This window comes from Malaya genurostris, chromosome 2, assembly GCF_030247185.1.
Source record: "Malaya genurostris strain Urasoe2022 chromosome 2, Malgen_1.1, whole genome shotgun sequence".
NCBI lineage: Eukaryota > Metazoa > Arthropoda > Insecta > Diptera > Culicidae > Malaya > Malaya genurostris.
The window spans coordinates 29,745,873-29,773,839 of record NC_080571.1 but is presented as its reverse complement, the minus strand read 5'-3'; the positions used below and the strand labels follow the sequence as shown (position 1 = coordinate 29,773,839).

Below are 27,967 nucleotides of genomic sequence, written 5' to 3'. Positions count from 1 at the left end.
CCATCAGAAATATGAACAGCAATTTACGTTTAAATATTCAATTGTGTGAGATATTCACAAATAGCTACAAAATTAAGTGTACTTAAACTATTGCAAACAATGAGGAAAGCTGATTTCGCTTGAAACTGAAATTGTGGAAAGACCTTCCACCAACAGTTGAATTGGATTCTGGAACAGAATTCAGAACCTGGACTCTGGTCCACCCGAATTCTGAATTGGTTTTTAGGCTCAGAACTTAGTTCCGGAGTAGAGGTTCAGAATTTAGAACTAAGACACTGGAAACTCTCTTAACTGAAGCTAAATTTTAGTTATGAACTCGAAATCTGAATTTTGGAACTCGAAGCAGTAAAAGTAGCAAAACTCACATAATCAATCAACTACAACGAACGATAATTGATATTCGGAAATGTGAAAGAAGCATGTAAATTTTATTCGTATGCACGTCTTCCAGTTATGTCTGTGACATTACCTACCCGTTTTTTTTTTAAATAAGATAATTTCTGACACGGATTTGGGATCATTTTTGACAAATTCATTAAGATTGATTCGGGTAGTTCATAAAAGTGTGCTTCAGCGCTTACGTCACATGTTCGATCACATTCTCCAAACCAATAGTATCAGCAATAATGCATTTGAGCTTGATCATTGGTTATATTCTGAAAAAAAGAAGTGCGGATGAAGAAAAAAAAACTTGGAATAGGTAATGTCAGAGGCGTTGACAGATTGACGTTGGACTGCATTCGAAATGTGTATAGATATTGGCCCTTATCACGGGGATCACTACACGGTGAAAATTGAGTGAAGTGAATTTAGGTCCTTAGCACGGATATCGCTTCAAAGACAAAAGTAATTATTTGGATGAACTTGATGTAATTATGAACATCACGCCACCAACATTTCGTTGAAAAAATGAGTTTTTTTTTTCACTACAGTGATCACTTCACTATGCGTGGTACTGGTAATAGGTAAAATCGAGTGAAGTGAGACGTAAGTGAAGTGAATGTGAAAGTGGAAGTGAGAACAGTAATAAGGGCGTCTGAATAAAGACGTATCGTTTTTTTCGATCGTATTTCATTAGTATTCCTAATAACGCAAGCAAAATCAACGGTAGCTAGGATTCGACCGAACCATATTCAATCGAAAAACCAATACGTCGTTGTTCAGAATAAGGGCGAATTTTTGAATGAATAAACTTTGAAAATTCTGTACGGGACTCATTTCCGGTTTTCAGAAGGGCCAAACTGTTCAACTCTCTACGATATTGAACACTTTTCGAACATTTTTTTCGAACGCGAAACAGCCAAATGCTAGCTTTATTAGTGTTCGTTTGGTGCGAATTTCGCACTGCGTAAAGTGCACAAAGCTAAAAAATTATTCTCGATTTGCACTAAACTGATGATTTTGCCTCCGATTTGCAAAGAAGTAATCTTATTAGTTTTTTAGATAACATTTAGAACTATAAGAATGGCTGATTTTGTATAATGTTTTCCATCGTTGTCCACTTTTCTTTTTCTCCAATGCAAACGACCAGCAGCTGGATGAAACAATCGCTCTTGTTTGAAGCGAAACTCACACTGTGAACATCTAACAGTAGATATGCTCACAGCAGAACTAGTAGTTGTTATTCTGCGTTTAGTTTTTTGTCATTGACGGAAGCACCAGTTGAGTGATGCCGGGTGTAGTTCCATTGTCTTGACGTAGATGGGGGCCGGCACACTCGATGTGTCTCCGTTCATAGATTAACACAGACTGAAGCTAACAAACCCAAACGTCCAACAGGGTATATTTATAGATTCGATTGATTTTGATGTTTTGTGTTTGGATCTATTTTTTCACTATTTAAACAATGTTTACGTAATAAACGTGGTATTAACGTATTAACAACAACCTTACACGTTCTTCCATTCGTTTCGCGAAAGAATTAGATAAAATACTCAAAGTTATTAAGAAATCAAATCTGGACTAATTTCGTTACACTTCCGTAGCATAGTAAAGAAAGACGTAGTCATTCGTAAAAAAAACGCGTTATGTCGGTTACGGCGCTTATGCCATTAAATCAGCGGAATCAGATGTGACAGCAATTCGAACTTGGTCCACAACGTAAAAGAAGCTTTCAAACGAGCTTAAGTTGTTTACAGGAACGATGATCTGGTCATCACCATTAACTAACTATACCCAGGGCTTGAAATTGTCACGCTACAGCCTGTCCCATTCGTAAATGACAGCATACAAAACAAACGAAGAGAGACGAAGCATTTTCGTGTCTCATTCAAACAAAAAAGAGAGTTATTGCCAACGTCATTTGTTCCTCTAAGACAAGACGAAACCAAACTAACGTCTTCAGGGAGAATCTCAATAGAATTTCAATTCTCATTGTTTCCCCGGTTTATTGAAAACCTGTGACGTTTAGCTATAAAGAGTGTTTAAAATATGATAAATCGAGATAATTACATCCCAGAACCTTTTCGGAAACCAAAACTACTACAGACTACAGGTAAAAATCAGTGTGAATCGTTTTCTGTCATAATCGATCATCAAAGCTTTGGTTGAATATTGACAGTGGATAATACTCGGTCTTCACTGAAAACCGAAAATGACTGAAAGGGCAAATGAAAGAAAAAACACAATTTTGTAAGCAAATTCCTACAAAAATCGATGCAATCTTCAATTGAATCGATTCGCTTTCTGTATTAGTTAGTAAGTTAGTATATAAGTTCCTTTTCCCCATTACACAATACAAGTAGGTTTAGAATTTTCCCTACACAAAAATCTCAGAATTGCGGAAGCAAATAATGTCCTCATGGTAATAACCAAATCATATATATAATAGGGCTGAAAAGTAACCACTTGTGGCTGAACACCCAATTTAAATCTTAATAATTTAATTTTAACTCATATTCCAATAAATAGTTATTTAAAAAAAAACACAATTTTGAAACTACTATTCCGCTTTTATCGTTGACTGGGCATAGATCTCGTTCTCATAACTTGCAAGCGTAGCTCGTCATTTTCATCTATTCCGAGTAAAAAATCATTTCTTTGAATATTGAATAAGAATGAAAATGACTTTTATTAGCTCGGACCATATCTACCTTCAGATGAAATTCAACTCAATAATTGGTGAGTGAATACGTGCGTGCCATTTTTATCGAATACACCCTTTAGTCCAACTCGAATCGTTTTCTCACATTCGAAAATTCATTGCAAATCACAGTAGGCGTGGGCGTCGGACGCACACTGGTCGCTCATATAAAAATCTTAAATACGAGAAATCTTTGCATCGTCTAGAATCTAGCCAATGGTTCGGGTTTTACACAGCGTCCAGAAGCTTTCCATGACTAATTTTTTGAGTTATATAAATGATACGGGAGACGAAAGTCGTTTCTACGAAAGGGTCATTTTTTTGGGTCAAGAATATTTTTTGGCTTTAAATTTCCGGACAAAGCCGCTGAGGCGACGCCAGCTGAGTTCCGACCCGCCGTCGGAAGCGGCGGCCTCTTGCATACAAACCTGTAACCGCCTCGTTTGCCCGGTCTACTCAAAGCTGTTTTTTTTTACTTCAGTTAGGTCCGAACGAGCGGTAGCGAGGTCGGATAGCATACGAACAAAACGATGTGGCGAAGCCGCATTACATATTTTTCCATCTGCACTCAGTTATCGGAAAATACCGCAAACAATTGCCTGATAGCTACACTAATAAAGTCAACAAGTTATTTTGGGAATTCCGTTCTGAGGATCATGAATAAACCTACAAAAATTATTCATGTCTCTGGATCATATCAGAAGTACGATAGTAGGTCAACAAAACAGGAGTAAACATAATCATTTTTATTTGTCTTCTTTTATCAATTCCAATTACGATATTAAGACTAATGACGAATTCGGCAAAATTACCCTTTCGGCGAATTGTCTTTCGGCGAAATGACCCTGATCCAAATTATACATATGAACACCAAATGAAACATATGTTTTGACAGGGTCAATTACGTCGTAATCACTAGCCTGAAAACAGTGGAATAATGCCAAATTCTACTAAACAACGTATGAATTACACTTTGGAGCCAAATGAAGTATTTCGAATAAAAGCAGGGCCGACTTCAATCTTGATTGTTGTTTCAACCATTCGTTGAATCAAATAAGAAATTTTATTATTATATTATTCCATATAAAAAATCGTTTTCGTGACCTAGCATTTTATTTCGACTTAGTTGATGAAAATCGTTTACGACATTTTCTCGGTAATACGTTCCGTTCAACGCACCCAACAAACGCACTTCATATGCTACCCGTGTTTGCCGGTTGACGTGATTGACTGTGGATTGTTGTCAAAATAAATGCTGTCTCTTATGTCGTTTTCGCTTGATGCCAAACCTAACCCAGTTTCCACTCTAACTGCTGTCAAACCGTTTGTTTGAAACCAGTTTCGAACCTAGTTTCAACGCTGTTGAACTGAAAATCGAGTCAGTTTCGAACCTGGTTTTAATATTAGGTTTGCTTAAACCCTCGTTGCTAATGTCGTTTTCGCTTGAGAAACCCGAAACTGACCCAGGGTAGTTTCATCAAACAAACAGTTTTCGCCAAACGGTGTTGATTTCGCACTTAGCAACGGGGGTTTGAGCAAACCTGATATAAAAACCAGGTTCGAAACTGACTCGGACTTCCGGTGAAACCCTCAACGAGTGAACACGTCGTATCGTGTTAGTGCGGTGAAAATTCGAGTATTTCGCGAGAAAGAAAGGATTTTCATCCGTACTTCGGTGACTCCACGTTGTCACATAGCGAGGGTTTCACTTGTAGTCCAGTGAAAAGAAAGTCCATTGGACTATAAACGAAAGCTAACTGGCAATATAGCTAAATCGCTGTGCCATCAATCGGCGTCATCTCAAGTGAGGTGACGCCACCAGAAGTGAAGAAGAAGAAACTGACTCGATTTTCAGTTCAACAACGTTGAAACTAGGTTCGAAACTGGCTTCAAACAAACGGTTTGACAGCAGTTAGAGTGGAAACTGGGTTAGGTTTGGCATCAAGCGAAAACGACATAAGGGCGAAATCAACACAGTTTCGTGAAAAGTGTTTGTTTGATGAAACTACCCTGGGTCAGTTTCGTAGGTTTGCAATAAATATAACTGAATGACAATGCCAGCGGTCGGAGATTTAGAATGAGCAAACTGCGTTTGCCATTTACCGATCGATCATCGATTCATTGCGGTTGGAATGGATCAGAACAAACCATAATATTACAACCTCGGCGATTCACCGATGTTTATACATACATATTAAACATTTTTATTGGCCCTGCAACTCGTAAAACAACACAAACGAAAAAAATAACATTGGAGTAATTTGATCAGCACAGCAACCCGAACACAAAATAATCGAAACGGCCTATGCGTCGCGGCTGTTCTGAACCACAGACAAACGGACGTGTTGTCTTTTGTGATAAATTTCTATTGGTCCCAGTAGAAAAAAAAAATGACAGTGACTCAAGAGGAGTAAGAAAGGACCTTAATGGAAACTTGTGAGCTAGAATGGTGTGGCAAAGTAGTCCAAAGTGTGCGAAGATTTTTATTCAATAATTTTAAATTTATTATATTAATTTATTTACAGTTTTTTTTCCTTATTTACATTTTTCCTTTTATGGGCTACTCTGTCCGAGGGCGGGGGTTCCAAGGAATATCTCAAACTGATAGATAATCAAGCATAAAGGAATTATAATAATAATAACAGTAATAATAATAATGATAATAAAATTAGTACCGATACCGACCTGGATCGGAAAGGTTTGAAAGTTCTTTAACGGTTCATAAGGTGTCAATTAACTCTTATGCCTGATAATAATAGTCCTCTTTTTTGATTTTAATTCACCAGTTCAGGACGAATGTGATACATTAATATTCATCTTAATTGGATCCAGATAATTCAAATTGGTGACCAATTCCAGGCATAAGAATGCTCGAAACCACCTAATGACCTATTGTCAATTTCAAGCAGTATTAGTCCTGTCCACTCCGGGATCGATCCAGATAACATAATAATGTTCATTTTTTTACATTTATAAGCGAACGATCGATCTCGGTAGAATACAAGTTGTATTCGAGACACGTTTCTGTGATGTTATGATGATTAGTGCATAGAAACATAGGTGTTGTCGTGATAAAAAGGCGGGTGGGTAATGTCAGAGACATAACTGGATGTCGTGAATACGAAAACAACTGACATGTTCCTTAACACTTCCGAATATCAATTGTATGAATTATGCACGCATTCCCCATTTTCACATTTTTCGCAAAAACAAAGAAAGCTTCACTTGATCTCGATTACTGTGAATTTCACACAGCGAAAAGTGCACAAATCTAAGCAAACTGTTCTTGATTTGCAGTAAACTGAGGATATTTCCCTACGATTTGCAAACAACAAATCCTAAGGGTATATTCAGGAGTGTTCTAGTTCTAGATGCATAATTTATGTCAGTTTTAAAATTTAAATCTAGAAATTATAACAAAATAATCTGGCAGCCCCAGCAGAGTTTTATCTGTGTTTCAAATATAGAAAAAATAGAACGGCAGTGTATACCAGTTTTAAATTTGACAGTAGAACTGGTCGAATAAATAAAACTGAAACGGATTGCTGGGGATACGTTTGTTTCAGTTTCATTTACATTATAGACCACCCATATGAATCTGGCAGCTGCTGAATTTGCTCTAATAGTTCTTTAGAAAACTTTTAGAGCCATTAGAACGGCTGATCTTGTGCAATGCTCTCCACCGTTGTTTTTTTCCAATGCTAATGACTGGCAGCTGTGACGTAATCGCTCTTGTCGAAAGCGTGCAGACGACACAAAACACATCTGCTCGCAGTGGCGATTGAATCCAAACTGATTGAATTTTTGTTAAGAGATTTCCTTTTATGTGATTTCGTTTGTAGCTTTTTCACTAATGGGCGGTCCTAACGGCTATAAAAATTGCCGCATACAGAATTTTATTGTCGATTATTTCATTTCGGATTTGCATAATTTATTGAAAGAAACTATCAATATGCTGTAGGGATTCGTTTCTAGCATTCACAAGGACCAAATTGAGGAACTCACTGCGATATTCACCACTTTTCGGAACATTTTTCCCGGACGATTTGTTGTACAGCAGCAGATATTTTGTTCTCTTCCTTAGAACGCGTTCTGATTGGCTGGTGTTGACATGGAGCAAATGAGACAGGTTTTTCAATAGTGTACTATTGAAATACTTCAATGCTTTTGCTATACACAATTAAATTGAAAAATTTCGATTCTATTGGTAGTTAGATTATATAAATCCTTTCACAGATCATTGAGCTATGAGCTTTAAAATTACGAGAAAGGCAAACGCGCCTTATGAATTATCCTCTTTGATACTCGTTTATACCAAACATTTCAGAAAAGTTTAATTTTGAATTAATTGAGACTATGTCACAAAACTGAAAATGTTAATCATAAAATTGTGATCATATTTCCGATGGCATGTCGCAAGAATTATGTTGATTCATTAGATACAACAATAGATATTCACGATCAAAAACTTATCACTCTCTCAGAGGGTAAATTTTGAAAAGGCACCCCATAGTAAAGTAAGTCGTATTCACGACAAAATGATGTGAATGTTATTTTTGTGAAGGTAAGATTTCTCTGCACGCGCCATTTTCTCTGCTCCAGTTTCCTGGTAACGTAACGAAAAATGAGAGAGAAATATAATTGGCCCAGAAAGGCTGCCAAACAAGCGGTAGTATTATTGGATTTTTTTGTGATGTAGTCAAACTTGTAACCGAAAATATCAAAACTTTCTTGGCCACCCGGCCCATCGAGAATCATTTTGCACATATGCGAAAGAACATGGAGAGAAATGTAATATGCAGAGCGACATAAGGCTGCCGAAGAAAAACTGAAATAATTTCGATTTTTGTGTAGTGAAAATTCTAAACCTACTTGTATTGTGTAATGGGGAAAAGGAATTTATAAACTAATTTACTAACTAATACAAAGAGCTAATCGATTCATTTGAAGATTGCATCGATTTTTGGGAGGACGCTTCAAAATCATTTTCAGAATTTTATTCTGAATCCTTTGAAGCGTTTTCTTCCTGGTGAAACAACAACTTAACCAAATTGGTACTGCATAAAGCATGGCTGGCCTGAAAATTTGTTTATAAATTAACAATTTGTTTTTTAGATAGAGCTTACAATTTCTGTTTATAAGAGAATATAAACATTTAATATATTTATTACACTTTGCCTGGATTCCTTCAATGTGATCCTTGAAAGTGAGTTTTTTGTCATACGTTAAACATAAGTATTTAGCTTGATCAGACCATGTCAATTCCAAGCCATTCAATTTGAGAATGTGATTATTGTTTGGTTTAAGAAAAGAAGCCTTTGGCTCATGAGGAAAGATAATTAATTGCGTCAAATCGTTGAACCACATAATGCGGATTGCTTTTCAATTTGACATTTGGTTTACGAAAAGTTTCTGTCACAATGGCAATATGGATTTTGTGAACTTTGAGGCAATCATAAAATTCATCTTCACTCGATTTTAAAGATCAAGCTTTCGAATTTAAAATATTCAAATAATTATTTAACATCACTGTTAAATTTTAAATTCATTATAATATTATTTGCAAATTGCCATCCGATTTGAAATGCTTCAAAAAGTGATGAAGTCGAATTCATTCGGATGATCATTTGAAAAAGTTGATCTTGTAGGTAGATCATTTTATTTTCAGTTATATCGCCTAAATCGACTTAATTTAAAGAAGCGAATGGCATTGAAGGAATATTGGTAGGCAGACTGCCATTAGAACTGCCACTAGAAGAAGATGATTTGGCCGATCTACCTATTAATAAATTGTGTTCGTTAGAAGATGAACTGGAAGGCGTTCCTGTGTTTTAATTATTTACATTACAAGAATTAAGAGATATTTGTCTACCTGTTACCAAAGCGTAACTGTCATTATAAGAAGATGATGACGAGGTCGATCTACCTGTTAATAAACTGTTTTTCGTTAGAAGACGAATTGGAAGGCGTACCTGTTTTTTGTTTTAAATTCGAAGAAATAAGTACCTTAGAAGAATTAGGCGTGGCAATTGTAATGGTTTTTTGATTTTCAGGTATGTTCTGTAAATTTAAGGTCATTGATTTGACTTGTTGTCTAATCGAACGAGCGTTTAAAAATTTTTTCCCTGACAGGACATTTCAAATAATTCGATTTATGATTTCCATCGCAATTTGAACATGAAAATTTATCAGTGGTTTCATTCATTGGACAAACGTATTTCGAATGCGATTTACCACAATTCAAGCATCGTATATCCATATGACGGAGTAGAAAAACTTTCCGGTCCTATGTGCGGAGTTAGGAATCGAACCCATTTAGGCTAAGACTTTCCCATCTAGCTATTCCCGTCTCCAAAACAATTGTTCAAGCGAGTATCGATTATCATAACTTATTCGTCTTGGCTAGATGTATCAGACAGAAATTCGAGTAATTATTCACATGCTGAAAATAAGAATGCTTGAATTTCTGATTAGGCCAAATCCAGAAACGACTTTATCTTGCCATAGAACAGTCCATTGTAAGGTATAATATCCCTTCATGAAAAACGATCATCCCCATCGAACACAAGTGAACTAAAGACTGTGCCAGAAAGTATGGACGCAACCAAAAACCGCTGCCATTTCGCAATGGTTCAGAATCTGTCAATTTTTACGGCTGCGTCCTGTTATTTACACTCTTCTCTAATCACTTGTGCAGCTGCTTATTCGTTTTCATTAGTTTGTTTCGAAATGCGTGGACTTTCAGCAGAACAACGTCGAAAAATGGTGTACAAATGGTGCACAGAACGCGGACTGTCACTGAGAAAGATAGCAAAAATGGAAGGAGTAAGTGAAAAAGCCGTGCGAAATGCAATCAGAAAGCTCGGTGAGGATAACACCTTTGAGGGTAAACCGAAAACGGGTAGAAAAAACGGTCCTGCTAACCCTCAGTTGGATAAACGTATACTGAAGACGTTCGAGCAAAAGAAGGAGGTTTCAGTTCGGGATGTGGCCAAAAAAGTGGGCACTCCGAAGTCAAATATTCTTCGTGATAAAGAACGTTTGAATCCTCTGTACAATACGATTCTTGCTGGAAATTTGAACTGCATAATCATGGACGACGAAACCTACGTGAAATCGATTACAAATCCTTGCCGGGACCACAATATTATACGGTGCGAGAAGGGCAAGTGTTAAACCAGTCCGAGACATCGATTGAAATCGAAAAATTTGGTAAGAAGGCTATGGTCTGGCAAGCAATTTGTAGCTGCGGTAAGATTTCGAAACCCCTCATCAGCACTGCTTCAATGAACGAAATATACATCAAGAAATGTTTACAAAAACGACTTCTACCCATGATTCGAAGCCTCAAGGATCCTGTTGTCTGCTGACCAGATCCTGCTTCTTGCCACTACTCGAAATCAACGGTGGAATTGTACACTACCGAAAATGTCGTGTGCCATCTAGTGGCTAGTAGTCACTACAGTGTAAACGATTTTTCGGTGACAGTGCGCCATACAGCTGCAGACTGCAAAAGCCAATTCAACCGTTCATATTGGTTGAAAACAACATTTTATTTTTCTAATTCAACAAAAAAAATTGTTGAATGGTAATGGAGTGTGCCCTAGCTAAGAAATGACAGCACGTTTAAGTGGTAAATTCAACTAAAAAAATAACCATTTCAACTAACATATTATCAATTTTAAGGGAATGAGAGTTAAAAAATCTAAATTAGCAAAAGTAAGATTTTCTAGTTGTCTTACAAAATAACTAGCTACAATCAGAAAATCAACTGATTTTTTGTCAAAATGCTGGTTTTGGTCTTTCCGTGAACAAGTATTGCTACAAGAATCACCACCCCTTCGTGAATGAATGATAGGTTAAAACCGGGCTAAAATAAACAACCAACTAACTAATGTGATGAGTCGTCATCCTTCTGTAGAGTAGGTAAAGCATGAACATTTCATATTTTTTGTATCTTATATTCTTTCCAAGAAACAACAGTGATGATAGCGACCAGTAAAACGTATTGACGTGACGTGACATTAAAAAAAAACCAACCGATTTCAGCTTTCATTTTCAGTGTTACGTCCATTTATCTGTACTCGTTTCCATACAGGGCCTACACACAAGTAAGGGAAGGGTCATAATAAAATAAAATAAAATCCGTCCGTGTCCAGTAGCACATCGCTCACAGCACGCGCCACGCTCTGGGGGAACCGCGCTGGATACCACTTCGCAAAAGATACGCCAAACTGCACCAGTTTTCGGAATAGCTTAAACCGACAAAAAAACAAACAAACGACCGGAGCCATCATAAATCGAAATGAGTCGCCAGCGTGTTTTGGAAAATGTGTCGTCAAGAAATTTGGCCATCCCGTGCCGTAGAACTACGCACAATCGTTTAGCTGGCAATACTCATGTAAATGTCTTGTAAATCACCTGCAGTACAAATTTGAATTCATTTTTTTTCCAGACAGTGCATGACAGTGACAGACTTGTTTTGCGAAATTTTATGTTGTTACGTTTGATTTTGGATGACTAGATTGGTTCTGTTTAAAATTTGGAACAAAGAAGTCCTCAAGCTAAAGATTTAGCCTACTTCGTTCCTCGATCTTATTGAGTCATTACAACTGATTTCGATCGTGAAACACGTGGTACGGAATTGGCGCATAAGTTCCGTCGATTCCGAACCCGAATGCGGCATTCGATGATAAAGCCTGTCGGCACAACACTATCTCATGGGTTTCGCCCGACACGGGGCGGAACTGACAGAAGTGGAGGTGAAAACGAGTCGAAAAACCTACCGCCGTTTTCTGACGCGGAACGCCCGAAGACGACTTCGTCCGGTGGAGCAGGTGCACCTACAACGTCTATCTGTCTGTCTGTCTGTCTGTCTGTTCGTTTGTTCGTCCGTCCGTCCGTCTGTTTCCGAAGGGGTTCGGACACAGACCGAGCAAGTTTTCTTCCCTTTTTCTGCGGTGCAATTCCCGGACCGGACTGAGGAGAAAACTGCAAACACGAAAACGACAAACGGCAACAGCAAAATCCACGCTGGCGTCAGGAAACATGCCGGTCGAAAAAATGTTATCCAGAAAGAATTGTGTGGCTTGCGGGGGCCCCGATGGGCTCTTTTCTCTCTCTCTCTCTCTCTCTCTTTCGGTCCGGTTCAGGTTCGCCGCCAGACAACAAAGAATTGCACGTGACGCGAGCAACATTGAAAATCAAGGAAAAAATCAAATAACCAAGCTGAAGATCCGGAAACAGTTGGCCAATTTGTTTCGCGGTACTGCAGGAGAAGTTGTTTTTTATTGATTGAAAACTTTTGATTTGGTTAGGAAATAAACTGGAAAAATTGGTTTTGAGCTACGGTTCCTAACATATCAATTTACCTCCAATCAAATCCAATCCGCGATTAGTTCGGATTTTCAATCGGAAACCACAAATAAACAATTTCGGTATGGCCTTACTGGGCTCAAATTTCTAGCAGTGTTCTTACTAGTTTAAATTGATTTCCACCACAACCTTGCCAATTAAGGACTAACTATCCGGAGCCCAAGTGAAATCAACGGAACTGTTGAATTTGAGAGATGATGAAGACGGCAATGCTATGATTGAGGTGTTACTCCAACAGTACGGTACCACATGCCACGTTGCACGCAAACCCATGCAGCAATTAAGAAGTATTCTCATTCAGTTATACTGTTCTCGAAACTCGTCCCTTCAGAAACGTAAATTGGATCCAATAAAATCATTTAAATCGAAATTTGACCAAATCTCCAATAAAAGAAAAGGATGATGAGGGCATAATGAGGATCGATTCCCCAATCCACCCCATTCAGTCTGAAAAAAGTTTTTCGGATCCACAGGAAAGAAAGAAAAGAACTGTTGTTCTAAATTTATCGGCACCAAACGAAGCATAGATTCAAAAATGAAGAATTAAAGGCTATTACGAAAAACCAGTAACGTGCGAAAAGCTATACTTCAGCGATTCGAACCGGCAAACCACCTCCAAGTCGTGGAAACGTTCTACCAATTAAACTACTCCGGGTGTAGTGAAGTACAAGTTGATATCCTCGAGGCAATCGTCAATTGAATCGATTCGCAGGATAGTAAATTAGTTTATAAATTCTTCTTCTTTCCAAATTACAAAGAGGTTAATAATTTCTCGTACAACAAATATCCCAAAGTTATGGAAGTGAACGATGGAATCGGCTGAACACTAAACACCAAACTCGAGTTTGAACAGTGTAAAATTAATTTATTGTCTAAAACATACTTCTTATCGTTCTTTCTTATATTCCGTTTGACATTTGTTTTTGTTCTTTTTTCAATTAATACTGTTTTCTGCAACTTTTGCTATTTTGAAGCAAAAGTGAAGAATTTAGAATTACACTTTGATTTAGATTCACCCGAATATCGTGATTTTTTTCAAAATTAGAAAAATAAATGGTAAAGTAGAAGTAAAATGACACATTTTGGAAGTTGCAGAATTTGAAAATTTATTTGCAGAAGTTGCAGAGTTCGAAAAGTTATTTCAAAATTATGAGGATTAAAAAAACCTTGATTTGATCATTTTGAAAAGTCGTGGAGAACTTTGCAAATTTAGATCTTTTGAACAAATATTGATGATTTTTTTTTGTAGTTTTGCAATTTTTAGCAAAAGCAATTGTTGCCAGTTGTGCCAATTTTACTGTTTTATGTTATGGCTCCTATTTGTTCTATCCTTGCCATTTTTGTTATTTTTGCTATTTTTGATATTTCGCTATTATTGCTAGTTCTACTACCTTCACTATTTTGGCCGTTTTTGTTATTTGTGCTATATTTACTGTTTTCACTACTTTTGTCATTTTGCTATTCTTGATATCTTTTGCTATTTTGGCAATTTCTTAAATATTTTCGCTATTTTTAATGTATTCGATATTTTTGTGATTTCTGATATGCTTACTTATTTTATTACTTAACTTTTACAATTTCTGCTATCATATTTTTTGTGAATTTTTTCTACTGACGCTATTTAGCTGTTTTTTGAAGTTTTTGTAACCGTGCTATTTTAAAATTTTTCGTTTTTTCCCAGTCGTGCAAATTTTACTAAACTTGTTACCTTCGTTACATTTGTAATTTCCACTAATGTTGAAATTTTCGTATTTTTTATGTTCGCTGTTTCTGCGATTTCCGGTATTTTCACAATTTTTACTACTTATACTATTTTTGCTATTTTATGTTATTGCTACTATTTGTTTTATCTTTGCAATCTATTGTTTATATTTTGGCTACATTTGCTATATTTGATATTTTTACTCTTTTCGCTATTTTTACAAATTTTCGTTATTTTTGCCATTTTCGCTGTTTTAATGTTTTTTTTTTATTTTTACTATTTTTACTAATTTTCGTTATTATGATTTAATTATATTTGTGATTTATGATATGTTTATAAATTTTACCACTTTCGCTATTAATTGAAAATTTACTATTTGCGCTATCTTTGATTTTTTTCGCTGCTTTTACCGTGAAACTATTCTTGATATTTTCTATTTTGGTAAATTAAATATTATTTCTAATATTTTTTGTTTTTTATATGCTTACTTATTCTACTGTATTTGCTATATTGACTAATTTGGCAGTTTTTAACGTTTTCTGCTATTTTTGGTAATTTTGTCTCTTCTCAATTTTTGCTAGTTAGATGTTTTTGAAATTTCGGTTTTTTGCAGTTGTGCTATTTTTGAAATGTTCCCCTTTTTTAATGTTTCTATTATCTTAGTTATTTTCGCTATTTCTGCCAATTTTAGTTATTTTAGCTACATTTGCTATATTTGATATTTTTGCTCTTTTCGCTATTTTTGCTAATTTTCATTATTATGGTTTTGTTATTTTTGTGATTTATGATATGTTTACTAATTTTACTGCTTGCGCTATCGTCGATATTTCCGCTGCTTTTTTTTCTATTTTGGCTTATTTTATGATTTCGCTTTTTTTAATGTTTTCGTGTTTTTTCATATGCTTACTTATGTTACTACATCTCTATATTCGCTAGTTTGATGTTTTTGCAATTACGCTTTTTTTACAGTTGTGCTATTTTCGAAATGTTCCCGTTTTTTCATGTTATAATTAATTTCGTGTTTTTTCATATGCTTACTTACTTTACTACATTTGTTATAATAACTAATTTTCCAGTTTTTACGTTTTCTGCTATATTTGTTAATTTTGTTTCTTCTCAATTTTCGCAATTTTGTTTTTTTTTACAGTTGTGCTAATGTTCCCGTTTTTCATGTTTTAATGTTATTTTCGCTATTTCAGCCATTTTTGGTTATTTAAGCTACATTTGCTATATTTGATATTTTTACTCTTTTCCCTATTTTTGCTAATTTTCGTTAATATGATTTTATTATTTTTGTGATTTATGATATGGTTACTAATTTTAATCGTTGATATTTTCGCTGCTGTTTTGTCTGTTTTGGCTTATTTTCGCTTTCCTTAAATATTTCCGTGTGTTTTTTAATTGCTTACTTATTTTACTACATACGCAACAATGACTAATTTTGCAGTTTTTACGTTTTCTGCTATTTTTGTAAATTTTCTTTTCTTTATTTTTGCTAGTTTGGTGATTTTGCAATTGAGGCTTTTTTGCAGTTGTGCTATTTTTGAAATGTTTTTGATTTAATTATTTTTGTTACTTTCGCTATTTCTGCAATATTTTGCATTTTTGCAATTTGTACTAAAAATTGTTTCATTTTTTTAAATTTATGTTATTGATCCTATTTGTTTCTTGTTTGAAATTTTTGTTATTTTTGTTACTAATGCTATATTTGCTATTCCCGCTATTTTACCCATTTTTGCTACATGAACTATGTTTGCTATTTGTGACATTTTGCAATTTTTCGAAATTTTTATATTTTCTATATTTTTTGGCTATTTATGATATTGCTACAACTTTCGCTATTTTTGCTACTTTCTGATTTTTTCTTACTTCAATATTTTTTGTCGCTCGATGTAATATTATTGCTATTTGTTTTTGATATGCTCACTAAATTTACTACTTTCACTATTATGTCTAGTTTAACTACTTTCGTTATTTTATGCCATTTTTGCTGTTTGTGCTAATTTAACTACTTTTAAATATTTGCTATTTTTTGTGACTTTTGATATGTTTACTTATTTTACTACATTCGTTATGTGTTTACTTATTACTTATTTACTTATTTTACAACACTTGCTATTTTTGCAACTTTTAAGATTTCTGCTATTTTGGCTAATTATGTTTTTTTTTTATTTGCACAGTTTGATGTTTTTGCAGTTTTTTCAATTTCGGTATTCTTGGGCAGTTATGCTATTTTTGAAATTTTCCCGTTTTTTTTTTATTTTTAATTATTTTGTAATTTTTGTTATTTCTGCAACTTTTGGTATTTTTTTGTACTGATTTTGCTTTGGTTGCCAATTGTGTCAATTTTAATATTTTATGTTATTGCTCCTATTCGTTCTGCAATTTGCATTTTTTGTTATTTTTGCTTTTCACGCTATTTTACCATTTTTGATACTTACACTATTTTCGTTATTTTTGCCTTTTTTTGCTATTTTCGACATTCGACACAAGGTTTTTGCTATTTTTGTGATTTTTGATATGTTTACTTATTTTACTACATTCGTTATGTGTTTACTTATTACTTATTTACTTATTTTACTACCATTGCTATTTTTGCAACTTTTAAGAGTTTCGGTGTTTTTCCAATTTCGGTATTCTTGGGCAGTTGTGCTATTTTTGAAATTTTCCCGTTTTTTTTAAAGATTTTTAATTATTTTGTAATTTTTTTTTATTTCTGCAACTTTTGGTATTTTATTGTACTGATTTTGCTATTGTTGCCAATTGTGTCAATTTTGATATTTTATGTTGTTTTTTTGCTCCTATTCTTTCTGAAATTTGCATTTTGTTGTTATTTTTGCTATTCTCGCTATTTTACCATTTTTTATACTTATACTATTTTCGTTATTTTTGCCTTTTTTGCTATTTTTGACATATGGCATTTTTTTTTAATTTTTGCTTCTTATACTTTTCCTATATTCAATTCTAATTTTACTACTTTCACTATTTTTACCTTTTTGCTGTTTTTGCGATTTTTTATATGTTTACCTCTATTAAAGCGAAAGTAACCGCTTTAATAGCTAATTTTGCTGTTTTTTTTCTATTTCTATTATATTCTGCTGTTTTGGCAAGTTTAGTAATTTTTTGAAGTGGCACTATTTTTGAAATCTTCCCCTTTTTTTTCAAGGTTTGCTAATTTTACTGCACTTGTTATCTTCGTTATATTTATCTTCACGATTTTGGCAGTTTTTGCTCATTTGCTATTTATGCCATTTGTAACATTTATGCTATTTCTACTATAAATGTTAGTTTCGCAAGTTTTGTTTTGATATTTGGTTTTAAATTTTGAATTTTCTCAAATGGTTTCAATGTTTTCAAATTTTACTACTTTTATCATTACAATTTCCACAATTTTCCTTTTTTCTTTATCTTTGCAATCTTAGATATATCAGCTATTTTTGTTACATATATATTTGATAATTTTGCTCTTTTCACAATTATTGTTATTTTTCGGTATTTTGATATGTTTTTGTTAATTGTTATGATTTTATATGTTTGATTTATGTTATGTTTACTAATTTTACTACATCCGCTATTTTTGATATTTTCGCTGATTATTTTTGCTAATTTTCATATTTTTCGATTATTTTAGTGGTTTTGCTACTTTTGTGGTCTTTGATATGCCTATTTATTTTACTACTTTCAATATTATTTCTAATCTTATTACTTCCGCTATTTTTTGACATTTTTGCTATTTTTATCATTTTTACTACTTTTACCCTTTAGCTATTTTTGTGATTTTTGATATGTTTACGATTTGTGTTTCAGTCTTTGTTTAGACGTAGAGCCGTCTTGAGCTAGTTTTAAATATGATCAGTATCTAATGGGGAAAATAGATTGAAAAATTGGCATGCGAATACAATAATATAATGAGAATCGCGAAAATGTTATCGCAGAGACAGGATTCGAACCCGTAGCTCCTAACTCCTAACCTTTGCCCATTAGATACTGATCATATTTGAAATGTTTACTTATTTGACTACTTTCGCTTTCATAGCTCATTTTGCTATTTTTTCTATTTCAACTGTTTTTGCAATTTTTGCAAGTTGTACTACTTTTGAAAGTATGGCTAACTTTACTGCACTTATTATCTTCGTTATATTTACCCTTTTTTTAATTTCGTATTTTTTTCACAATTCTTTTCTAATTATACCATTTTTAATATTTATGCTATTTCTACTATAAATGTTATTTTCGCAAATTTTGTTTTCAATTTTGAATTTTCTTTAATGGTTTCAATGTTTTCAAATTTTGCTAATTTTATTATTACAATTTTCACTACATTCTTATTTGTTCTATCTTTGCAATTTTAGATATTTTAGCTACTTTTGCTACATTTCCTATATTTGAAATTTTTGCTCTTTTCGCAATTATTGCTAATTTTCGTTAGTTTTGCTATCTCGTTTTGCTAAACATAGCTATTTTTTATGATTTTATTTGATTAATTTATGGTATGTTTACTAATTTTACTACTTGCGCTTTTTTTGAAATTTTCGCAAATTCTACCTTTTGATATTTTGCCTATTTTCGCTAATTTTAATATTTTTTCGATTATTTTAATATTTTTGCTATTTTTGTAGTTTTTGATATGCCTATTTATTTTGCTACTTTCAATATTAATTCTAATCTTGCTACTTTCATTTTTTTTGTATTGTTGCTATAAGGGTCATTTTTTCAACTTTTACCCTTTAGTTATTTTTGTGAGTTTTTATATGATTGCTTATTTTACTACTTTCGCTTTTATAGCTAATTTTTTTATTTTCTTATTTCTGCTGTTTTTGCAAGTTAAGTAATATTTTGAAGTTGTACTATATTTGAAAGTCTAATAAGGTTTGCTAATTTTACTGCACTTGTTATCTTCGTTATATTTATCTTCGCGATATTCGCATTTTTTGTTCATCTATGCCATTTGTAACATTTATGCTATTTCTACTAGAAATGTTATTTTAACAAGTTTTGTTTTGTTATTCTGTTTTAAATTTTGAATTTTCCTGAACGGTTTCCATGTTTTCAAATTGTATTAATTTTATCACAACAATTTTCACTATTTTCCTATTTGTTCAATCTTTGCAATTTTAGATATTGTAGCTACTTTTGATACATTTCCTATATTTGAAATTTTTGCTCTTTTCGCTATTGTTGCTTACTACTTTCGCAATTTTTGTCACTGTTGTTATTTGTGTCATTTTTACTACGTTTACCCTAATTTTGATATATTTTCTATTTCTGCTGTTTTTGCATTTTTTGCAATTTCGGTAATTTTTTATGTTGTACTACTTTTGAAATTATCCCATTTTTTTACTACACTTGTTATCTTCGTTATATTTATCATTTTTTTCTCAATACGCTATTTATGTCATTTTTAACGTTTATGCTATTTCTACTATAAAAATTATATGCGCAATTTTTGTTTTGATATTTTTTTTTAATTTTAATTCTATAGTTTTCTAAAATGTCACAATGGTTTAAAATTTCACTTATTTTATCATTACTATTTTCACTATTTTCAAGATTTATATTATTGCCTTTCTCATATAGAAAGGTTATGCAATCACTTGAAAAACCGACTAGTGAAAATTGGCCCGGAGGGCCAAGTGTCATATACCATTCGACTCAGTTCATCGAGCTGAGCAATGTCTGTGTGTGTGTGTATGTGTGTGTGTATGTGTCAAATAATCTCACTAGGTTTTCTCGGAGATGGCTGAACCGATTTTGACAAACTTAGATTCAAATGAAAGGTCTCGTGGTCCCATACGGATTTCCTGAATTTCATCCGGATCCGACTTCCGGTTCCGGAGTTATAGGGTAAAGTGTGTTCAATATTGTACACCGTCACTTAAACCGGCGAAACAAAAAACGTAAAAAATTTTCTAAACTGGTCTCAAAACAACACAAATCGATAGTCATTATTAGTAGGCAACCGATTTCGGCTATCCTGGTCCCCGGTATCCGGTTCCGGAAGTACCGGAAACAGTGGTCATATAAACCAAAATGCATCTCACTCACTTTCCTCAGCGATGGTTTTGTATGTATGTATGTTTTTTCCACAAAAAATGGTCTCTGGTTAGGTCAATATCGCATAAAACAAAAAGAAATATTGACTACTATACTTAGTCGTTAAAAAAAAAGAAAAATGGGTTTCTATCGGGTAGTGGTGAGTGGAGCGCTACCGAACGCCGCTTACAACCTAGACTAAACAGCCAGCACGCTGTGTCTCTGGACACGTAAGCAATAGTTCGAACAAACCTTTTATTCCGATGTTCAACTAGCCGTAGAGAGATTAAGAAAAAAACATCCATGCAGTGAAGAACTCATTGTGTGTGAGAATGCCGTCGCAAGTAGAAAGTGAAATAACACTAGAACTCGAAGTTCAAGATATTTTAAAGTCATTGGCATGAAAAAAAAAGAATTTTCGATTTCGGAAATCTCAATGTTTTTTCAAGTTCCAGAAAATCGATTTGAAAAATAATTTAATTTTATATGACACTAGATCTCGATGTTTCACGTAATTCTATTACATTTGGCATAAAAATTTCTTCAACCTCAAAATTTTCCTGAATTTTAGAGTCGAGTTTTTTTTAAATAAATTTTGAAATTTTAGATTTCGATTCAGGAAAAAAATTTTTTTTTTGGAATTTTAGTTCCCGAAGTTTTAAATTCTAAGACATTTGGCATAAAAAACCATATCGTTCTATGGTAAAATTCGTAAAAATTTTGATGAACTGTCGAGGAAACAATCAAATGTTTTACTCCTTATAAACATCGCACAACTATCTCGACAGCGGAAGCGTTTTTTTTGGGAAACGTGTTATTTTACTCTGGATCGCTTTTTCAAAATGAGCCGAAACTGCATAACATAATCATTTTAACTCTATACCATTGGAAATATGTTTAGCTATTTTGGATCAAATTTTCAGTAGTATGAAAATCGTAAATAACAAAAAAAAATTTCTAAATCTTTTGGTCCTGGTTCAGATTTTAGCTCTGGAACTCAGGTTCAGAATTCAGTTCCTGAATTTGGGTTTAGAATCTAGGTTCCAGAATTCATTCCCAGAATGCAGGTTCAGATTCTAGTTGCCGAATTCAGGTTCATAATCCACGTCCAAATTCATTTCCAGAATCCCAGCACTAGGCGAAAATCTAGAATTCATGTTTAAAATCCAGTTCTATTATTCAGATCCAGAACCCAGGTCCAGAATGTTGGTACATAAGGAGTGTATCGAAAATAAGCTATCCACATACATTTGTGTTGTACGCATGTATTTGTGATGGTTTTTTATGCTCAGATCACAGCATGCTGTGCGTATGGCAGTCAGCTTTCGTTTGTTTACTTGTTTGTGCGGTTGAAATTCTGCTTTTTCAAAATGTCGCGTATCGAAAAGGAAGTGTAAATTATAGTTCTGGATACATGGCTAAATGAGAAGGGTATTATTATGCGAAAATTGGCGAAGCGGTTTGGAATTCATCATGCCAGTGTTAAAACCATCGTTAATAAGTTTGGGGAACACTATTCTTTGGATGAGCTTCCAGGAAGAGGTAGAAAACCCGATTCTTCCAACCCGAAACTGGACCAGAAAGTGGTATCTCTAATCATGAAGAACAAATCAATGTCAAAGTATAGAACAGACGAAGCGAGCAGCAACAAGGGCGCGCCTTCTGCAGTGTCGTCGTTGGGAAGGATGTGAGCGATGCGGACAGGTCGATTCAAGTGAAGAAATTCGGTTGAAAGGCAGTGGTATGGCAAGCAATATGTTCCTGTGGTTTGAAGTCAACCATTTTTTACACTACCGGTATTATAAATGCAGAAATCTATCGATTTGCGTGTCTCCAGAAGAGATTGCTGCTTTTATATAAGAAGCATAGTACACCTCCACTGCTTTGGCCGGATTTAGGGTCGGCTAACTGTGCCCAAAACACTCTCAATTGGTTTGCGGAAAAGGATATACATTTCGTTGAGAAAAATATCCATCTACCAAATTGTCTCAGCTTCGACCCATCGAACGTTACCGGGCAATCGTGAAGAGGGTCTTCAAGAAGACTGGTAAGGCAGCTGCAGGAGTTCAAAAAAATTTGGGCTCAAGCGTCCAAAAAAATGCGACGCAACACTTGTCCGGAACTTGATGAAGAGCGTTCGATCAAATGTTCAAAAAATCGTGAAGGAATAACATAAATTTCATCTGGTTTTCATTATACTCAACGTACAATAAAGGATCAATTTTTAGTTTGAATAAAATATCGTTTTACCTTTCTCATATAGAAAGGTTATGCAATCACTTGAAAAACCGACTAGAGCTGAGCAATGTCTGTGTGTGTGTGTGTGTGTGTGTGTGTGTGTGTATGTGTTAAATAATCTCACTAGGTTTTCTCGGAGATGGCTGAACCGATTTAGACAAACTTAGATTCAAATGAAAGGTCTCGTGGTCCCATACGGAATTCCTGAATTTCATCCGGATCCGACTTCCGGTTCCGGAGTTATAGGGTAAAGTGTGTTACATATTGTACACCGTCACTTAAAATATTTTCGGATGAAACAAACATTTAAATCGTAATTTAGAGTGCGTACTAGTAGAGTTTGTGTGTCATGTTAGTTGGTGGCCGTACGAACCGTCTTCGATTATACCGGTTTTTGGGTTCCGGTGCCGGAAGTGCATATAATAGTGAACCCACTTCGTTTTCTTAAGGATGACTTATTCAATCAAAGCACTGTTTCTGTATGTTATACTAGTTAATGCACAAACAATCTCTTGGTTTCTTTCAAAAATCGAAGAAAAAATTTTTGAACAGAATACCACAATATTCTACATGAGAAAGGCATCATTACACCACTAGGTGGATTAAAACAGGTTTTTTACTAGTTTTACTTTTGAATATTTTTACAATTTGTTATTATTTTTATAAAGTGAACTATTCTGGTCCACTATTTCTACTATTTTAATTATTTCCATACTATTTTCACTACACTTTACTATTTTTACTGGTATTTGCTAAATTCATTCTATAGACTTTTGACTATATCCACAATTTTAACAATTGGAACTATTTTTACTTTTTGTACATTTCACTTTTACAGTTTTTTATTATTTCCATACTTAACAATTTAGGCTGTTTTGTCTTTTTCTACTATTTCCACACTATACCATTCGAATCAGTTGGTCGAGATCAGAAAATGTACGAACTAAATTTTCTCAAAGAGGCAGAGCAAAGTTTTGATATTACATTCCTTTTATGGAATTTCACCTTCTTTTTCAACAGAACCCGACCTGTAGCGCGTACAGAATCATTGCACGGCTAGTACTCTGATCCTACTGATACTAAGAAAAATTCCAGGTCGGGGCTCGAACATAGGACAACTTGCTTATGAGACCAGCGTCCTATGCATTGAACCGCCAACTTATATTAAAATGTAAGGTATTATTGTCACAAAACTCGTGAATTTCATACGGATCCGACTTCCGGTTTCGAAAATACAAGGTGATGAGGCTTAAACTTTCAAACTGTCGTTTAGAAGCGACAATGTGCCAAAATGAACTTTGTCATTTTTATTCAAGATTCAATTAAAAGTTTTTCGAAGAATACCTTAGTAATAATTGTGAAAATACGAGTAAAACAGTTTTTTCTTGTTTTATCGTATCGTCAATGTCAACGAAAAACAGACAAAGTTAAAAATATATTGAATGAAACAATGAAAAAATGTAAATATTCGGAAAAGTATCGCTCTGAAGTAGGACTTGAACTTACCACCTTCTCGTAACTGTGGAGCTACTCTACCAATGAGCTACTCTGGTAGCTTTTTGGAATGTGTTTCTTCGCATCCTACCAGAGTAGCTCAGTAGTGAAGCAACTTTACGGTTAGGTTCGAGTCATTCTTCTGAACAAAATGTGTCTTGTTTGATACTGACTTCTCATAATTGAAAGACTCATTTGTACGAAAATATATAAATTAAAGTTATGATAAAGCTATGGAATTTCTGTAATGACAACTCGCTTGTACCTGTTAATTTTTAATTTTTCATTGACAGTAGATAGAAACATTATTTCTTCTGTGCACGATCAACCAAACACGATTAGATCGAAGTATTTGTTCTCCCAAGACAATTCAATGACCCACATCTTGCTCACAGTAACAGCGATCAGTTTATGTGAAACTTTGTTTTTTTCTCACACTCGACGGTGGCGAAGAATCCCACTAAACTAGTATTTCAGCATCGCACTTACCATTAACACATCTGCGCCAAGTCGTACTCGTCACCGCCGCCCATCGCGCCAATACTAAGCGATATCAGAAGTTCAGTATGTTTTTTTTTTGCTTCTTCCTCGGCCAACTAGATGTTCCAAATCCGAAAACTGGTTCCCCTTCTCACTGGTCTTTTATTTTTTTAATTCGATATCTTCTTAGCAATGAACTGCGGAGCATAAATTATTTCAGTAGCACCGCATTAATAAATTCACAATCTATTCACAAGTTAATTCAACGCACTTTCAGTGGAACCGCGGAACGGAAATCTTATAGGTTTTTCATTTCACTCGAACAACAATCACTGGTTTCTAGGGTTCTTCTTAGTTTCACTTACTGCTTCGCACTGCTGCAAGCTGCTTCAGATGAAAGGGCAGGAGAAGAAGAAAATAATACACATTCGATCAAGCATGAAATTATGATTGGAATACAAATAATATTTACTACTCGCACATTAATTCACAGATCCGATAGACGTGGCAGCCATATCCAACGAGGGCGTTCTTCTTATTGATATATTATTATTATTCAATATCGTTAAAATCAATAACAATTGAAAATGTTGTCGGATGCCTAAAATATCCAGCTTCGTTAATTTATAATGAACATTACAAATACAAACACTATTCAAATTTGTTTTAACCGTATCTCAAAAATAGTTCGTTCCAGTTTTGTGACTTCTTACGTGGTTTACCTCATCGACCGAGAAAAAATAAACAGCAACACACCTCAGCATGCCGTGTCTTGACAACGAAGAAAAAACACGCGTTTTCACTATCAAAAGCCGTCATCGTTCTTCTTCACCGCAACCCTTCATTCGCCGGTTGTTCGTTCTTAGGTTAGATGATTCCATTTGGTTTCGATGAGCAAAATGCTGAATTTGAATACTGCCCGGTGGTTTGCTCAAGAAATTGAAAAAAAAATAAGATTCTTTCCGATGGAGCCCAGAGGAACAGCAGAAACCTACTGTTACCGAAAAGCTTTAAGCTACGTGACAATAGGCTGCTCGGCTATTATGACACATAAAAATTCCCATTCGGTGGTGTCACACGTGTAGTCGTCGTGTCAATGATTCTTTCTTATTGGATAATTTGAAGAAGGTTTGAAGAAGTGCTCGGATGTGACGCATGAGTCAAGGCCTGCTGTTAAATTCTTCGACAAATAGATTTGCTGGGCAGTTTTCTGTACTGAGACACCATTCGTTTGCTTGTGGAAGCCACGTGAGGGAACGAAAGAAGCAGAACACGGAATAGATATTGTCAATTTTAACGAATGGATCACAAGACGTTTAGTGACTATTGGTTTTAAATTTGAAACAAAGTATTGTCATTACATTCCTTTCCTGGAATTTGCTCTTTCTGCTTCAACGGACTTCGCAGCCAATTCTTAGCGTTCAGAATCATTGCATGGCTAGTACTACGATCCTACTCACACTAAGAATCCTTCCGGGTCGAATGCCATTTCGCCGAAAGGGTCATTTCGCCGAATCTTGAAATCGTAATTAAAATTAATTTAAAATAGAGACAAACGAAAGATGGTAGCCTTAACGCCCGTTTTGTTGACCTACCATTGTACTTCTTGAATAATGATTGATTGTTGTACTCTTGAATAAAGATTGATTCATGAACCTCAGAAAGTAGTTCCCAAGAAAACTTGTTGACTACTAGCATAGGTGTATCTACCAGGCAAATGTAGGTGGTATTTTCCGTTTATTAAGTGAAAATGAAAAAATATCTAATGCGGCTACGCCACATCGTTTTGGTTCCTGTGCTGTCCGACCTCGCTATCGCTCGTTCGGACCTAACTAAAGCAAAGTAACCTAGCTTTGAGTAGACCGGGCAAACGAGGCGGTTACAGGTTTGTATGCAAGAGGCCGCCGCTTCCGACGGCGGGTCGGCGGCCGACTCAGCTGGCGTCGGCTCGGCGGCTTTGTGCCGCCGAGCCATCTTGGCTTCGGTTATGTGGCTGCGCCACATCAGTTATACAGGAGACATAACATGCAGGAGATAGACCCTTACGGCGAAATTACCCTTTCGGCAAAATGACCCTTTCGGCGAAATGACCCTTTCGGCGAAACGACTTTCGGCGAAATGACCTATTCGGCGAAATGACTTTCGGCGAAATGGCATTCGGCGAAACGACTTTCGGCGAAATGGCTTTCGGCGATATGACCCGCTCCCCATTGAACCGCCAACCCGGGTTGTGAATTTAAATGATTCTATTATTTTCATTACAAATTTAGTGACATTCCTAACACTGAGCTTTCATGAAAGTCAACATGTACGAGGTAGGGTAACGGCTCCCTATTTCATCTCATTTGTAGGGACGTTACCTCAAAAATCAGATTTAGCCACTAAAATCACTATAACTATATCATAATTCTGCTTAATTCGCCTTGCTCCACATTGGAGATTGATTCACATATGTTGGAAATCGAACTAGTATTCAAAACCCTGCTAAAAGCCCTTCTGATATGTTCACTACTCTGCTCCTAATTTCATCTCAATGGATTTTTATTCATTCAATCGATGGTCCTTTATTCATCCTATAAAGCAATGGCGACAGCAATCAAAGCAAAATATTGCACTATTACACTTTCAGGTTCAAAATGTCAGAACTCTAGTGAGAGCGGCAATGACTTACGGAGATGAATAATTATCTTTTAACATCATTTTATTATAGAAATTTCATTTTTTTAGTGAAAACAGATAGAGCAGATATAGACTTTTTATGAAAAGCAATACATGAAAGTATCTGGCATCTCTGTACACAGCCGATGAAACACACACACACTGAACAGCGTTATGTTGACATATAGCGGAAATAAACCAGTGCCAGTCACGTACCCAGAGAGGGGGCCCGAGGGGCCCTGGCCCCTCCCGAAATCAAAAACAGATATATAATAATTTAGAAGGTATCAGACATGTGTTACAGAGACAACAAGACAGTAAACGTAAAGAAATGTAATACAATAACAGTTCCATTAGAACAGTTTAAAGTGTCTGTTGAAAACACCCGTAAAAGGCACACCGAGAATTAGGTACATAAGCAATCTTTAGTAGCATTATTTTTTTTATCTTTGGGCCCCTCCCGAAACGAAATCCTGGGTACGGGCCTGACCAGTACTATTTGGTAATATTAGAATCCGAAACAGTTTTATTATTATATAAATATCAATGATATAATTAAACTAATGTCACGGAAACCAAAAAACACTTGTTCATGATAATTTGAAGAAGAAAAACATTTTTTTTGTAACATTATGAGAAAACTTGGCAACTTGGCGAAACCAAGTGAGATGAAATCAAAGCGCAATCAAGTGAACTAAGTGAACGACTTCCTTCTCATATTTTTGAAGACTTTTCTTGCTTGTCGGGTGATTTTTGAAGTATTTAATCGTTGATTAAAGAAGTGGAAAGTGAACATTACTAATTATGAAGCCATCCTGTATTCAATAGTAGTGTAATTGTGTGAAATAGTGATCATGTTTTGAGACGAATCGATTAGTAGATATTCAGAAACATGGCGAACTGTA

General features: G+C 34.8%; 1 protein-coding gene across 7 annotated transcripts in view; it reads right to left on the bottom strand.

Moving 5' to 3' along the window:
• The window catches only part of LOC131427084 (extracellular sulfatase SULF-1 homolog), a 159,030-nt gene that overhangs the window by 120,594 nt on the left and 10,469 nt on the right, over window positions 1-27,967 (bottom strand). For 3 of the 7 annotated variants that reach the window (XM_058590002.1, XM_058589999.1, XM_058590000.1), the window contains exon 2: window positions 24,414-24,791. The gene's annotated coding sequence lies outside the window, so the exon portion shown is untranslated. Of the gene's footprint in view, window positions 1-24,413; window positions 24,792-24,885; window positions 25,006-27,967 lie in introns of all 7 variants that reach the window. The other 4 variants (XM_058590003.1, XM_058590004.1, XM_058590001.1 and 1 more) reach the window with 2 other exon arrangements.